Raw genomic sequence first — 14,683 nt, 5'->3', positions numbered from 1 at the left:
AGGAGGTATCTCATACTGCCTGCTTCATTTTCAACAAACCTTCAGTATTATTTCTAATGGCAATCCCATAATACTACCATAGTTCATCAATCATTTTGTCTGTCAGCCTGCCTGTTATGGTTTCACCATCATAAAGTTTCTTGTCTATTAAACTTGGTTTCACCATCCACAGCCTGGTGCCCATCCTCTTCTCGACATGACCAAAAGCCGGCCGCTGTGGCCGAGCGGTTCTAGGCGCTTCAGTCCGGAACCGTCCGGAATTAGTTTCATTCGTTTGAAAGGACTGAGTAATTATTTATCAGTTTCTGTGTCCTCCATTTGAAATATGAGCATCGCGAAAGATTAAATTTTGCTGGAACTCTATGACTGATCAGAAATCACTTACTACTCTAAGTAATAATATTTTCTCTCTCCAACAAAACGAATGCCGTTAAAATCACATGGATGTCTTTTGTTTAAAAACGTGTGCGCTTTGTGATACATTTTCTGTTAGCTCGTACTACAAAGTTCTCGCAGAGGCTACAAGTGATAAGCACCAGGGTTGTACTCATCATAACAAGTGAAGCTACCACAAAAAAGCCTTTGGCACCCGCCACAGCGGGAACATAAAAAATTTTGATCATCTGGATGAACTGAACTCTGGTTCAAGAAGAGATTGCCACGAACGTTGACTGTGACTCACGTGCACACATATTTCGGACCCCATTTAGCATTGCCGGGCAAATCACTAAATATTTCGTGATCGCGGTAGACATCCTGCACTGCCGTGTAGAATATTTAATTTGTATTAATTCCCAATGTTGTGTACGGCACATCTCTCTGGTATTTTGTCGCTATGATCCGACACGGGAATCAACGGGGCGAAAGTGTTGCCACAATGTGTGCCGCGACGCGCCAACAATCCCCAATGTCGGATTGGTCATTTTCTTTACGGAAGGTTTTGTTTTGACGACTGCACATTCCGGAGAGCCATACTAGCAAAATTCGTAGACTCCACATCCCCGAGTAGGTCAAAAACATGCAAGTACCGTCCTTGCGTGAACCATCCGCGAACGGAACAGGAGGAATATAAGGTATCCAATATCCCGTACTTGGCGTTATTGTGTACTCGAACAGGTCGAGAATGCACATAAATATTGATTATTGAGTTAGAAGCGCTGAGAGTGCTGTGTTAGCCGTTTTGTTGCTGAGTTGTCAAAATCGCAGAGCAGGCGAGAATGGTAGTCGTAGAAGTGACTGTTGAATGTGACATCGTGATGTTTCGAGGGTACAAATGATGCTGATACTCTAGTACCCTTTGACACATTTTGAATTTCAACTTTCCCACACTTTGTGCAAAGGGATCGAAAACCTATTAATGCGTTACTTTTCTGTTAGCTAATATAGTACAGAGTCCCTTCAAGGTACCGCGTGAACTTAGAAGTTGTAGATGCTGTCACGTTCAGTAAGACGAAGGAAGAAAACTTTGCTCTGGGTGTGGGATATCTCATTGCTTGACTACAAATACAGTTCAACGAAGTAATCATATGAAATATCTAGCAGAAAACCACAGCCGTAGCTTATCATTTACGAAGCAAGCGCTACGCTAGATAAACCTAAAACCGTCTTTGCGCTGGAAACGTGACGGAAACTTTCTGTTACTTGATTCCCTTGTATCTTGTTATCCACTGATTCCTCCTGTTTTCAGGATCAGTCGGAGCTCGGTTCACGACAGGGTCTGAATCTCGACCATTTAATACTGTTCGCTGTACCGCACAGAAACGTTCAGCGGCACTGTGCCCTGATTGGCCCACCGGTAGTCCAATGGCGTATCAGCGTTCGGGAACTTGAAATGCGTCGCAGAAAATTACTCATACTCGACAAGGTAAGTGCAGGTGCAACGTTGAGTTGTTATGTAATTAACTGGTTCGCGTGTTCGGAAGTACTGCTTTACGTAACTTCGCAAGCTGCAGTTCCATACGATTACAAATGTAACTATTTATGTAGACATTATAGGGTTGGATAGACGCTGTAATGTAATCCCGTAGTGCAGTTTGTATGCTTAATTTAAAATAGGTCGTTAACTGAAGCTGCATTTTTCATGTGAGGAAAGACGATCCCGAAATTCCAAGAGCCCTTTTCTGCGGTCTACATCGGTGATACAGCGATCCAATTTGTACAGCCGCCCAAAGCAAATTATATCTGGTCACAGTCGTATTTCTGACAAGGAGTTTATTTTTTTTTTTTTTTTTTTTTTTTTTACATATTAGCGGCATACCGTCAACTAGAACCGCAACCAGCACAATCAGAAAATATTATTTGCGTTAGTATATGGACTTTAGGCTTTTTATTCATTACAGAATTCTTTGACATTACCGATTCCATTTCCAGGAACATCATAAAAATGGGAGCAGTATCACGCCCTTCATCGGTCCCACAATTCTCATAAGGAGACTCCCACCATTCACTGCACAACGGAATCACAACACTAGTTTACCGTTGTCTGTGGACGGAGAAGACCTGTGATGGCTTGCCAAATACAATGTTTCACATGGCAGATTTACTGTAGTGCTTTCTGAAGAACATGGCCGTGTCGTACTGTAGGTGTGTACATTTAAAATTAACAATGTGTGCTAAACACATGGGTCGGAAAAAGACAGAAGAAAAAAGAGTGATATTTGGGAACTGCAGTCCCAGAACTAGGAGTTCTGCAGTGCATTTGCCCTGCCCGCACAACAGCCTGATGGTGAGTGTCCTGGTTCAGCCCTAGTCTGATCAAAGTAGCTTCTCGCGGCTGGTGTGAGGATAGCTTTGGGAGATTCCACACCAGCTAACCCGAAAAACGTACTTTGGAAACACATTTTATTCGGATTTAGTTATGCCAGTCAACATTACAATATAAATCACTGAGCTACTAAAATAATTCCATTGACGTGATCAGATGTGGAGTCTCGTAAGCAAACAAATTGTTATAGAGGTCATCAAAGCCGAGAACGTGCTTTTTAATGTTTATTCCCTGTTTCTCCATTTCGTGGAACACTAAAGTGGCTTTTTGTTTGCTTATTTTCATTGATATTCATCAGGATTTACACAACCGTTCCGAATTTTTATATTTCAGATTATTAATTACGATGTCAACACGACAATATTCGAATATAATAACGTTTTTGCGAATGTTTTCTGCCTATCTTTCATAACTCATTCGTTACCCTGTATGTAATCATATGATATACGACAATTTAACAACAAAACATTGAATGACATTGCTAACTCATTACAATTCGTAAACGGTTCTCCGTCGCTTTTATTAATACAAATCGATGCCCGTTTCATTGTATCCATATTAATACACTCCTGGAAATTGAAATAAGAACACCGTGAATTCATTGTCCCAGGAAGGGGAAACTTTATTGACACATTCCTGGGGTCAGATACATCACATGATCACACTGACAGAACCACAGGCACATAGACACAGGCAACAGAGCATGCACAATGTCGGCACTAGTACAGTGTATATCCACCTTTCGCAGCAATGCAGGCTGCTATTCTCCCATGAAGACGATCGTAGAGATGTTGGATGTAGTCCTGTGGAACGGCTTGCCATGCCATTTCCACCTGGCGCCTCAGTTGGACCAGCGTTCGTGCTGGACGTGCAGACCGCGTGAGACGACGCTTCATCCAGTCCCAAACATGCTCAATGGGGGACAGATCCGGAGATCTTGCTGGCCAGGGTAGTTGACTTACACCTTCTAGAGCACGTTGGGTGGCACGGGATACATGCGGACGAGCATTGTCCTGTTGGAACAGCAAGTTCCCTTGCCGGTCTAGGAATGGTAGAACGATGGGTTCGATGACGGTTTGGATGTACCGTGCACTATTCAGTGTCCCTCAACGATCACCAGAGGTGTACGGCCAGTGTAGGAGATCGATCCCCACACCATGACGCCGGGTGTTGGCCCTGTGTGCCTCGGTCATATGCAGTCCTTATTGTGGCGCTCACCTGCACGGCGCCAAACACGCATACGACCATCATTGGCACCAAGGCAGAAGCGACTCGTCTCCATTCGTCCCTCCATTCACGCCTGTCGCGACACCACTGGAGGCGGGCTGCACGATGTTGGGGCGTGAGCGGAAGACGGCCTAACGGCGTGCGGGACCGTAGCCCAGCTTCATGGAGATGGTTGCGAATGGTCCTCGCCGATACCCCAGGAGCAACAGTGTCCCTAATTTGCTGGGAAGTGGCGGTGCGGTCCCCTACGGCACTGTGTAGGATCCTATGGTCTTGGCGTGCATCCGTGCATCGCTGCGGTCCGGTCCCAGGTCGACGGGCACGTGCACCTTCCGCCGACCACTGGCGACAACATGATGTACTGTGGAGACCTCACGCCCCACGTGTTGAGCAATTCGGCGGTACGTCCACCCGGCCTCCCGCATGCCCACTATACGCCCTCGCTCAAAGTCCGTCAATTGCACATACGGTTCACGTCCACGCTGTCGCGGCATGCTACCAGTGTTAAAGACAGCGATGGAGCTCCGTATGCCACGGCAAACTGGCTGACACTGACGGCGGTGGTGCACAAATGCTGCGCAGCTAGCGCCATTCGACGGCCAACACATTGGTTCCTGGTGTGTCCGCTGTGCCGTGCGTCTGATCATTGCTTGTACAGCCCTGTCGCAGTGTCCGGAGCAAGTATGGTGGGTCTGACACACCGGTGTCAATGTGTTCTTTTTCCATTTCCAGGAGTGTAATATCAAAAGGTTGCATATTCTACTGAAATATGCATGCTGTTGGATATGAAGATAATCTATCTTAAAAATACTAAGCGGATAATTACCATTGCTTGAGAGACAATTAGTTTACTATATTTCCCGTAGAAATTAGTGCACGGGACACGAACTGTTTCAAACCCACCGTCTTAATTATATTAAAAATGATAATTTTAGAATTTTTCCCTCTTTGGGATAAATTCCTTCAGACACGTCTACGATCAAAACAATCATATGACATATTTAATACTGGATGTTCCGAGTTCTTCAGCGCTGTACACATCACTGGATACTGAAACATAAATAGGTAATAGTCCCACTTTCTGCAACAATGTGAAAATATGGCATTGTAAGCAGTCAGAATGCGAACTGTATCCTGTTTAGATGTCAGTATGCTGTTTCTCACTTCACGATGCGTGTTGATTTCTTTCGTGGAGTAAATGTTAGTGTAAAGGGTTGAGACGATTTAAATTTACTGTAAGAAATGCGATTGCTGTTGAAAAGAAAGATCGTGCACTGCTGATCAAGTTGTTTTATCAGAACTGCAGCAACAGTAGCGCTGCACTGCGGTAATATCGCTACCAGAAACAGCTGCGTAGGGGCCCCGTGTTAATAAATGTTCTAAGACTGTGATTAACAAATTTGAAGAAACAGTTGTGCAGCAGGAAAGAGGATGCCACACGTTGCTGAAGTTGCTGTAGCTACAGCCAACCGTGCATAACATGCTTTAAATACTGCAACCAGTGCTCTTACCCCGTCAGGGGAACTGTCTCTTCACTGGTCAACAGATAAAAGGCTTTTGCGGCGCATTTTTCACTGTTATCCCCACAAGATTCGGAATGTGCATCAAATGAAACCCGAGACAGACTACATTGCCGTGACTTGGTCCTCCGATATTTGGCACGCATGGAAATGGATGACATGTTGCCGGGGAATGTTCTTCTGGCGGTGGGGGCACATTTTACTCTGCACGGTCCCGTGAATGCTCAGAACTGCCTCATGTGCAGTTCTACTCCGCCACGCGGTGTGCAGGAACGTCCACTGCAGTCAGCTTGTGTGGCTGTGCGGTGTGGCTTTACAAGCAGCTTCGTTCCCGGCCTTTCTTCGAGGGGATGAGACCTCGAGGGCCTGTAATATGTAGACGACATTTGCACGCTCTGCATCTACATCTATAGTCTACATCTACAATTGCATTTATACTCCGCAAGCCTCCCAACGGTGTGTGGTGGAGGGCACTTTACGTGCCACTGTCATTGCCCGCCTTTCCTGTTCCATTCGCGTATGTTTCGCGGGAAGAACGACTGCCGGGAAACTTCCGTGGCGCGCTCGAATCTCTCTAATTTTACATTCGTGATCTCCTCGGGAGGTATAAGTAGGGGGAAGCAATATATTCGATATTTCATCCAGAAACACACCTTCTCGAAACCTGGACAGAAGCTACACCGCGATGCAGAGCGCCTCTCTTGCAAAGTCTGCCACTTGAGTTTGCTAAACATCTCCGTAACGCTATCACGCATACCAAATAAGCCTGTGACGAATCGCGCCGCTCTTCTCTATCTCCTGTGTCAACCCGACCTGGTACGGATCCCACACTGATGAGCAATACTCAAGTACAGGTCGAACGAGTGTTTTCTAAGCCACCTGCTTTGTTGATGAACCACATTTTCTAAAGACTCTCCCAATGAATCTCAACCTGGCACCCGCCTTACCAACAATTAATTTTGCCCTCATTTCGTGGTCGTGCGGTAGCGTTCTCGCTTCCCACACCCGGGTTCCCGGGTTCGATTCCCGGCGGGGTCATGGATTTCCTCTGCCTCGTGATTGCTGGGTGTTGTGTGATGTCCTTAGGTTAGTTAGGATTAAGTAGTTGTTAGTTCTAGGGGACTGATGACCATACATGTTAAGTCCCATACTGCTCAGAGTCATTTGAACCATTTTTTGAACCATTAATTTTGTATGATCATTCCACTTCAGATCGTTCCGTACGCATACTCCTAGATATTTTACAGAAGTAACTGCTACCAGTGTTTGTTCCGCTATCAAATAATCATACAATAAAGGATCGTTCTTTCTATGTATTCGTAATACATTACATTTGTCTATGTTGCCACTCCCTGCACCAAGTGCCTATCCGCTGCAAATCTTCCTGCATTTCGCTGCAATTTTGTAATGCTGCAAGTTCTCTGTTTACTACAGTATCATCCCCAAAAAGCTGCATGGAACTTCCGTCACTATCTACTAGGTCATTTATATATACTGTGAAAAGCAGAGGTCCCATAACACTCCTCTGTGGAACACCAGAGGTTACTTTAACGTCTGTAGACGTCTCCCCATTCAGAACAACATGCTGTGTTCTGTTTGCTAAAAGCTCTTCAATCCAGCCACACACCTGGTCTGATATTCCGTAGGCTCTTGCTTTGTTTATCAGGCGGCAGTGCGGAACTGTATCGAACGCCTTCCGCAAGTCAAGGAAAATACCATCTACCTGCGAGCCTGTATCTAATATTTTCAGGGTCTCATGAACAAATAAAGCGAGTTGGGTCTCACACGATCGTTGTTCCCGGAATCCATGTTGATTCCTATAGAGCAGATTCTGCGATTCCAGAAATGAGATGATACGCGACCAGAAAACATGGTCCAAAAATTCTACAACAGATCGATGTCAGAGATATAGGCCTATAGTTTTGCGCATCTCCTCGACGACCCTTCTTGAAAACTAGGACTATCTGTGCTCTTTTCCAATCATTTGGAATCTTCCGTTCCTCTAGAGACTTGCGGTACACGGCTGTTAGAAGAGGGGCAAGTTCTTTCGCGTACTCTGTGTAGAATCGAATTGGTATCCCGACAGGTCCAGTGGATTTTCCTCTGTTGAGTGATTTCAGTTGTTTTTCTATTCCTTGCACACTTATTTCGATGTCAGCCATTTTTCGTTCGTGCGAGGATTTAGAGAAGGAACTCCAGTGCAGTCTTTCTCTCTGAAACAGCTTTGGAAAAACTTATTACTTTTGTATACATTACGGGAAAGGCAGTGATCAATTTCTTACAAATATTTACTATAAAAACAGTCTTGATCACGATTTATTTATCAAGGTGACCGGTTTCGACAACTACTGTTGTCATCTTCAGACAGTCAAGTTGTATACAAAGCCTTTGAAACGTCCCCTTAGAAAAATTGTACACGACTGTGCTTAAACTGACACACAATATCCTTAGCGCAACGCAATCTGACTTCCAAAAATCCCTACGAAAGAATGGCCCTGACTAACATTAACCTATACGTTTCACAAATCACTTACCTCACAAAAATCTTCGTTACTCAAGCTACTGCAATACATCGAGCGCCACTACTGCCAGCTAAATAAAAGATTCAAACTACTGAAAGCACTAACTACTGATAGGCATAGTTACCAAATGAAAGATTTTAATAGAGAACCAACAATGTATTTACCTTAATAGTCATAATATACATATATCAGTTCATGACACCAATTCTTACAAATTTCAAAACTCCGCCATCTCTCTCCCCACGTCCACCACTGCTGGCAGCTCACCTCCAACTGCGCAACGCTACGCGCTGTTAGCATCCAGCTGCCGCTGCCCGACACTACAATGGCAGACAACAATGCAAACTAAACACAGACTGCGCACAGCACAGTCAGTGATTTTTCATACCGAGCGCTAAGCGGCGTTACCAATAAGAAAACCTAAACAGCCTACTTACATAGCCCCCATGCTCCCCACAAAAAAATTTTACAAATTGTTTTCGGCAGTGGCCAATGATGATTTGATAAAATTTTTCATAATTACTATGACAAAGAAATGAAATGCACACACTTATCGATACAATGTTAGTCAAAAGTTAAAATTTTCTCACAGTCCATAAAGACAGTCCTGATCATTCATCAAAGTAAAATTGCAGTGTTTTTCTCAAAGTCTGAGTAGTAAAAGAAAATGCACACGGAAGTAGAGGATTTCCATGCAGTCTTGAAGAAGTAGTGTTGTCCTTCCAACAGAAAGACAGTGCTGACTCTTGACATGCTGACAGGTAATAGCCCACAACAGAGCAAACCCATAGCAGAGTCAGTCCAAGTTTTGAAGAATATTGGTAGGTAGGTCGTCACAGAATAGGCCCATTGTAGTCCTGGTAGAGATTACGGTATTGGTGGGCCACCAGAGGTGCAGTCCCATTGCAAGTCCATAACCACCACATGTGCACTCACAAAAATTGTTTTTGAAATGTCCTTACAACCAGCAATGCTGTTATCCAGTCCCTTACTGAATTATTAACACACGTGCAAACACTATCAGTCCCTACTTCTCACTTATTGTCCATATACTATGACCAACAGAAACGTGTGCAGTGAAATGTAATTTACAAGTTACTTAATTTGATGAACTGGTGTCAATTACAATTTTATAACATAAGAATACAATAACAAAGAAAGAAAGAACATAACAATACAGATAATATTAGCAGTAGTACAGGCTTTACAAAAGAATAGCAAATACATCAGTAGTACAGTAGCAAAGGCGCAGTGAAGATTTATCACAAACACGCCTCTCTAAGTTCAGTTTGTTATAGTTAAATGTCAGTCAAGGACACATCAACTGTAAAAGCCCTTAGAAGATTGTAAGACGAAGGATAAAAATTTTCGAAACTATAACCGATCGGTGTGGCCATGTGCAATGCGGGAGTCAGCCGGCCGGAGTGGCCGTGCGGTTCTAGGCGCTACAGTTTGGAACCGGGCGACGGCTACGGTAGCAGGTTCGAATCCTGCCTCGGGCATGGATGTGTGTAACGTCCTTAGGTTAGTTAGGTTTAATTAGTTCTAAGTTCTAGGCGACTGATGACCTCAGAAATTAAGTCGCATATTGCTCAGAACCATTTGAACCACTTGGGGGAGTCGAACAAAGTATGGACGCGTCCTGGAATGCGTTTTCTTTTTCTTTCAGCTTCGCGTTTGTAACTCACACTGTGGCTTTCTTATTCATGTAACAGAATTATATTCCGCAACTTCACACATATAAGAGTTTCTCCGGTTTCCTGACTTCAGTTGGATTAAAAAATGAAACAACCGGCAGTCACATTTATATTCCTTGTCTCAAATGTTTGATCTTTGTTTCCAGAATATTTCGCGATTTCGAAGGGTGTGATTAGGGACGAATGTAATCTGACTGCTACGAGTGAAATGAGCAGCAATGACATTTATAATCTTGTATGTCACAAATATTTTGCTGTTTATTTCCGAATATGTTGCGATTCTCGAGTATCCGAATAGGAAGAAACCTGAAAGCATAGTTTGAATTGCTGCGAATGAAACAAGCAGCTTTCATATTTGTAGACATGTCACATATATTTAGTTGCCATCGAATTCTTAACAACGCTTTCGTAAATTTAGAACTCAGGACAAATATCACACCACACAGCAAGCAACCGGATTTCCGAACGCCAGTTGCACGCGGCAATACTTCCTCATGGAACGGGCGTGTGATAATTGTGGAAGGGCAGGCGAGTGGACAACTTCATTTTATTTTGATGATTTTAGGAATGTGTGGTTCATCTGTAAATGAGACAGCATGTAGGACACAAGTGCGATCCATAGATGAGTACCGTTGAAGTGTTTGGGATTCCCACCAGGTCGCATTAAAGGAAGACATAGAAGGAATTCAGAGTTGGGCTTACAGATCTGTTACCGGTAGGTTCGAACAACAGGCCAGTATAAGGGAGATGAATCTCTGGAGGAAGGCGACGTTCTTTTCGAGGACCACTGTTGTGGCTGACTACAGGACGATTCTACTGCCGCCAACACACATTTCGCGTAAGGGCCATAAAAATAATCTTAAAGAGTTAAGGGTTTGTGGGGAGACATAGAGAGAGTCGTTTTCCCCTCGCTATGTTTGCGAGTGGAGCAGAATACAGAAAAGAAAATGACTAGCAAGGTGCAGGGTACCCCACCATACGGTGGCTTGCGAAGTATGTATGTAGATGTAGATGTAGAAGTGCATGGCTATGGAGGTGAGCTGAAGGATATACAGAGTGAGTCACTAACTGATGCGACCAAGAATAAATCCGGAGGTATGATAGGAGCTGAAAAGTTTGTAGGACAAAAGTTGCATGGGATAACGGAGGTCATAATATGACGTTGGTTTTTTGTTCCTAGGTGGTGTCGCTTCAGAGATATGAAGGTCAACTTCTTTTTTTTTTTTTTTTAGTGGGATGCTATAGTTTGGTACTTATTTTGTGACAGCGGCTATCGGGACGAATTCACTGATGTGTAACGGTAAGGTCTTTAAAGGTCAGCGAAGGTCTGAAAGGTGGCATGAACGTCCATTTACAGAAGGAGTTCAAGGTGATGACCATTGGTATCAATGCGGTGCTGCAGTCTTCTGATCACGGCTTGAATGGTATTCCTTATCACTACGGCATTTATAGAAGCACGTGCTCTGACAATTCTCTCTCGCATCCCTTCAGGTGTAGTAGGAACCTCTTTACAAACAATGTCTTTCAGGAATCCCCACAAAAAAAATCCAGAGGAGTCAAGTCTGGCGAACGAGATGGCCACGACATATCTCCTCCGCGTCCAATCCAACGATTCGATAATTGTCTATGCAACTCATTTCCAGCCATCAGCGAAAAGTGTGCTGGGGCCCCCATCGTGTTGGCACCAAATTCTGTTCCTTGTTCCTAAAGCTATTTCTTCCAATAACAGACTAATGTTTCTTCCAGGAATGTGGTGTACTTCCTACCATTAAGATTTCCTTCGATGAAACAGAGGCCTATAATTCTGTCCTCCAGAATCCCAAACCATACATTCACCAACCACGGTGAGCAACCTGCCGCAGCCAACATGGGTTTCCAGTGGCCTAATAATGCATGTTATGCAAATTAACATTTCCATGGTTCGTGAATGTAGCCTCGTCAGTAAATAAAATCAAGTTAATGAATGTGTGATCCATCTGAGCCCATCCGCAGAATTCAATGCAACGCATTCAATCCGTACCAGTTCATTCTTGGTGGAGGTGATATGGTAAGGATGATATTATGGCAACGCAGAAAACGAACAGTACTACTCTGGCTCATGCCAGTTTCCCTTGCGATTTGACGTGAACTAACACAAGGATCTCGAACCACAATGGCAAGAGTACCAGTTTCCGTTTCCTCTTTAGTATCTTTTCTTTGCTGGATATGTTTCCGATGCGTTAAAGATCTAGTTGTTCTCAGGTTACTAAACACATATTTAAATGTGCGACGTGTAGGGTGAGTACGTTGAGGATATCTTTCAGCATATGTCTCTCGCTCTCACAGAATTTCGTTGGCATTCTCCATAAATGACAAGCATATCGACTTGTTCTTCGAAGGAATACACCATTCACAGTCGGTTGATTCGACGATACTAGTCTTACCGTTCCTATTAATGTTGTACTGCGAAACCGTGGAATGGTGTTTACATGTCTATAGCACGTTAGATGGATGCGCCTTATTCGGCGAATATTTACTATTTGCACCATGTACGAGAGAGAATTGTCAGAGCATGTACTTCGTAAGTGCCGAAGTGATAAAGAATACCACCCAATCCAGGAGAAGAATATTGCAGCACTGCATTGATACTAACGGTCATCAATTCGAACATGTTCTGTAAAAGGACGTTCAAGCCAGCTTTGTGACCTTTGTTGATCTTCAAAGACCTTAGTGTTTGTTGCAGATCATTGGTTTAGTCTCGATAGCCGGTATCAGAATATAAGAACGACACTACAGCATCCCATTTAAAAAAAAAACAAAGTTGGCCTTAATATCTCTGACGCGACCCCACCTAGCAACAAGAAGCCATTGCCATAGTATAGCCTCCGTTGTCCCATGCAACATTTGTCCCGCAAACTTTTCCGCTACTATCATACCTTCGGAGTTATTATAGGTGGCAAAAGTTTGGGACTCACCCTGTATGTAGACTCTCTGAGTCAGTCATAGAATGGCTAAGGGATGTTTGTACTATAGTATACAACTGCACGAACATTTAAGAGAATGTTGTATTTCAGTGCACAGCAACTCTAGATTGCCTTTGTAAGTGCCTAAAGAATAAAAGAATCCTCGTACTTGTGCCCTCGTCATTTTAAAATCAATTTTGTAGTCAATCACGTGAGCCTTGGGATATATTAGGCTATATATCGTACATCTGTATGTCGTAATACGAGGGCTATTCGCAAGTAAGGAACGATAGTCGAGAAATGGAAACTACAGTGAAAACCAAAACTGTTTTATTTGCAGCAGTTACCTACAACTTCCAACTACTTACCTCCATAGTCGCCGATCCTACTTGGACGTTTGTGGTAACGTTGTACCAACTTCCCAATACTCTCGTTATAGAAGGGAGCTGCCAGTGCTTTTCGACAATTCTCTACACTGGCCTACAGCTCGTTGTCTGTGCCAAAATGTTGTCTTCATAGCTAGCAGTTCACATGAGCATAGATGAAACTCAGAGGAAGACAATTACGGGCTGTATTATGGTTAATCAAACATTTCCAAGTGAAAACGATGGAAGAGCATCTTCATTACTTCTGCAGAATGCGGATGAGAACTGTCTTCAAGAAGAAAACGCAAGACAGTTATGTAATGTTGGCTGCATAGCTTCAGGCGAAATTTCTCACCAGGTCCTCGTAATTGGCGGGAGACACTGTTGTTCTAGGTATCTTTATGTGTTCCCTGTGTATTCACAACTAAAAAGAATGACGTAATGCGACCGATGGGCATACTAGAGACACTGCCCAACACACCTGTGCAAAACGTTATAGGATTTTCACTGTGGTTTCCATTTCACGACCGATACTTCCTCCTTTTCTAATAACCCTCGTATTCTACAGTTTACGTTTTGGAATTTGTAGGGAGGAGCGAAAACGGTACAGGGATAGGGCAAAAAGGAGGTGCACTCCGGTTGTTTCAGGGGAAAGAGAAAGAGATAATTCCTGGCTAGTAGAGTAAAGCAAACAATTTTGGGAGGAAGGAGGGAGATGATTATCGAGGTCATTATGCTACAGGTATGGTTGAAAAATGTGCGTATTAATCCAAATGACGTAGCGCATTCATATCCATTTCTTCGATAGTTCTAGGAATTGCCTTTCACTAAGCTTTGTGTGAGCACTGAGTGACATACCCGCTTTCCCTTTAATCTGAATGCTGATTTCCACTCCTTCCAAGGAGTTCATCAGTGGACACTTAGAGGTAATATAAGTAGTATTTCAACATGATTCTGCGTATCTTGCATGATATTCATAATTTGAATTACATAATTACCGAAGGTAGATTTTTCTTTAGCGTTTCCTGTGGTAGGTTCTTTAAACTTAGTCGAACAGTAGTGTTCCGTTCACCCAACACTGTTATACAGCTTAAAAGAAATTTTACAAATACATTTAAAAATCTTTGTAAGTGAAATCATGTCACATAAAGAGCTTTTAGTTCGGAATCTTATCATAACATTTTTTTCCGAAAAAAGTTCACGATTTTATCCAAGGTGCGTCCCATAAAAAATTACGCTTATATATTCAAGTTTACTTTGTACACCGAAATCTTGAATAACTTCACTGTCCATTGTCTTATTGTAAGCGTTCAGTTTGCTCAGTCATATAGCCATTGACCCTTGGAGCCTGCTTTAACGTGCTCGCCTTGTGACATTACAAGAGGTGTGCGTGTGACTAAAGGCCTAGCTGCAGTCAAGCGATCTAGGCAAGCGCGGTGAGGCATTCAGGTAGTGCTGATCACAGAGCAAGAGGGCCGTGACCGCTCGCCTGTGAGAGGTGTAACGACAGAAGAGGCTACAGACAGTTGAAATAAGGAAATGAACATATTCAAACGAAATTACGTTACTCTCGTACAAACAGCAGTAGGTACCAGTTCCATAAGAAGTGTCACGAACTCTAACACTCAGCGAACCTACACGTCGAA

This window comes from Schistocerca gregaria, chromosome 6 (genome assembly GCF_023897955.1).
Source record: "Schistocerca gregaria isolate iqSchGreg1 chromosome 6, iqSchGreg1.2, whole genome shotgun sequence".
NCBI lineage: Eukaryota > Metazoa > Arthropoda > Insecta > Orthoptera > Acrididae > Schistocerca > Schistocerca gregaria.
Note: the sequence above shows the minus strand (reverse complement) of the source record.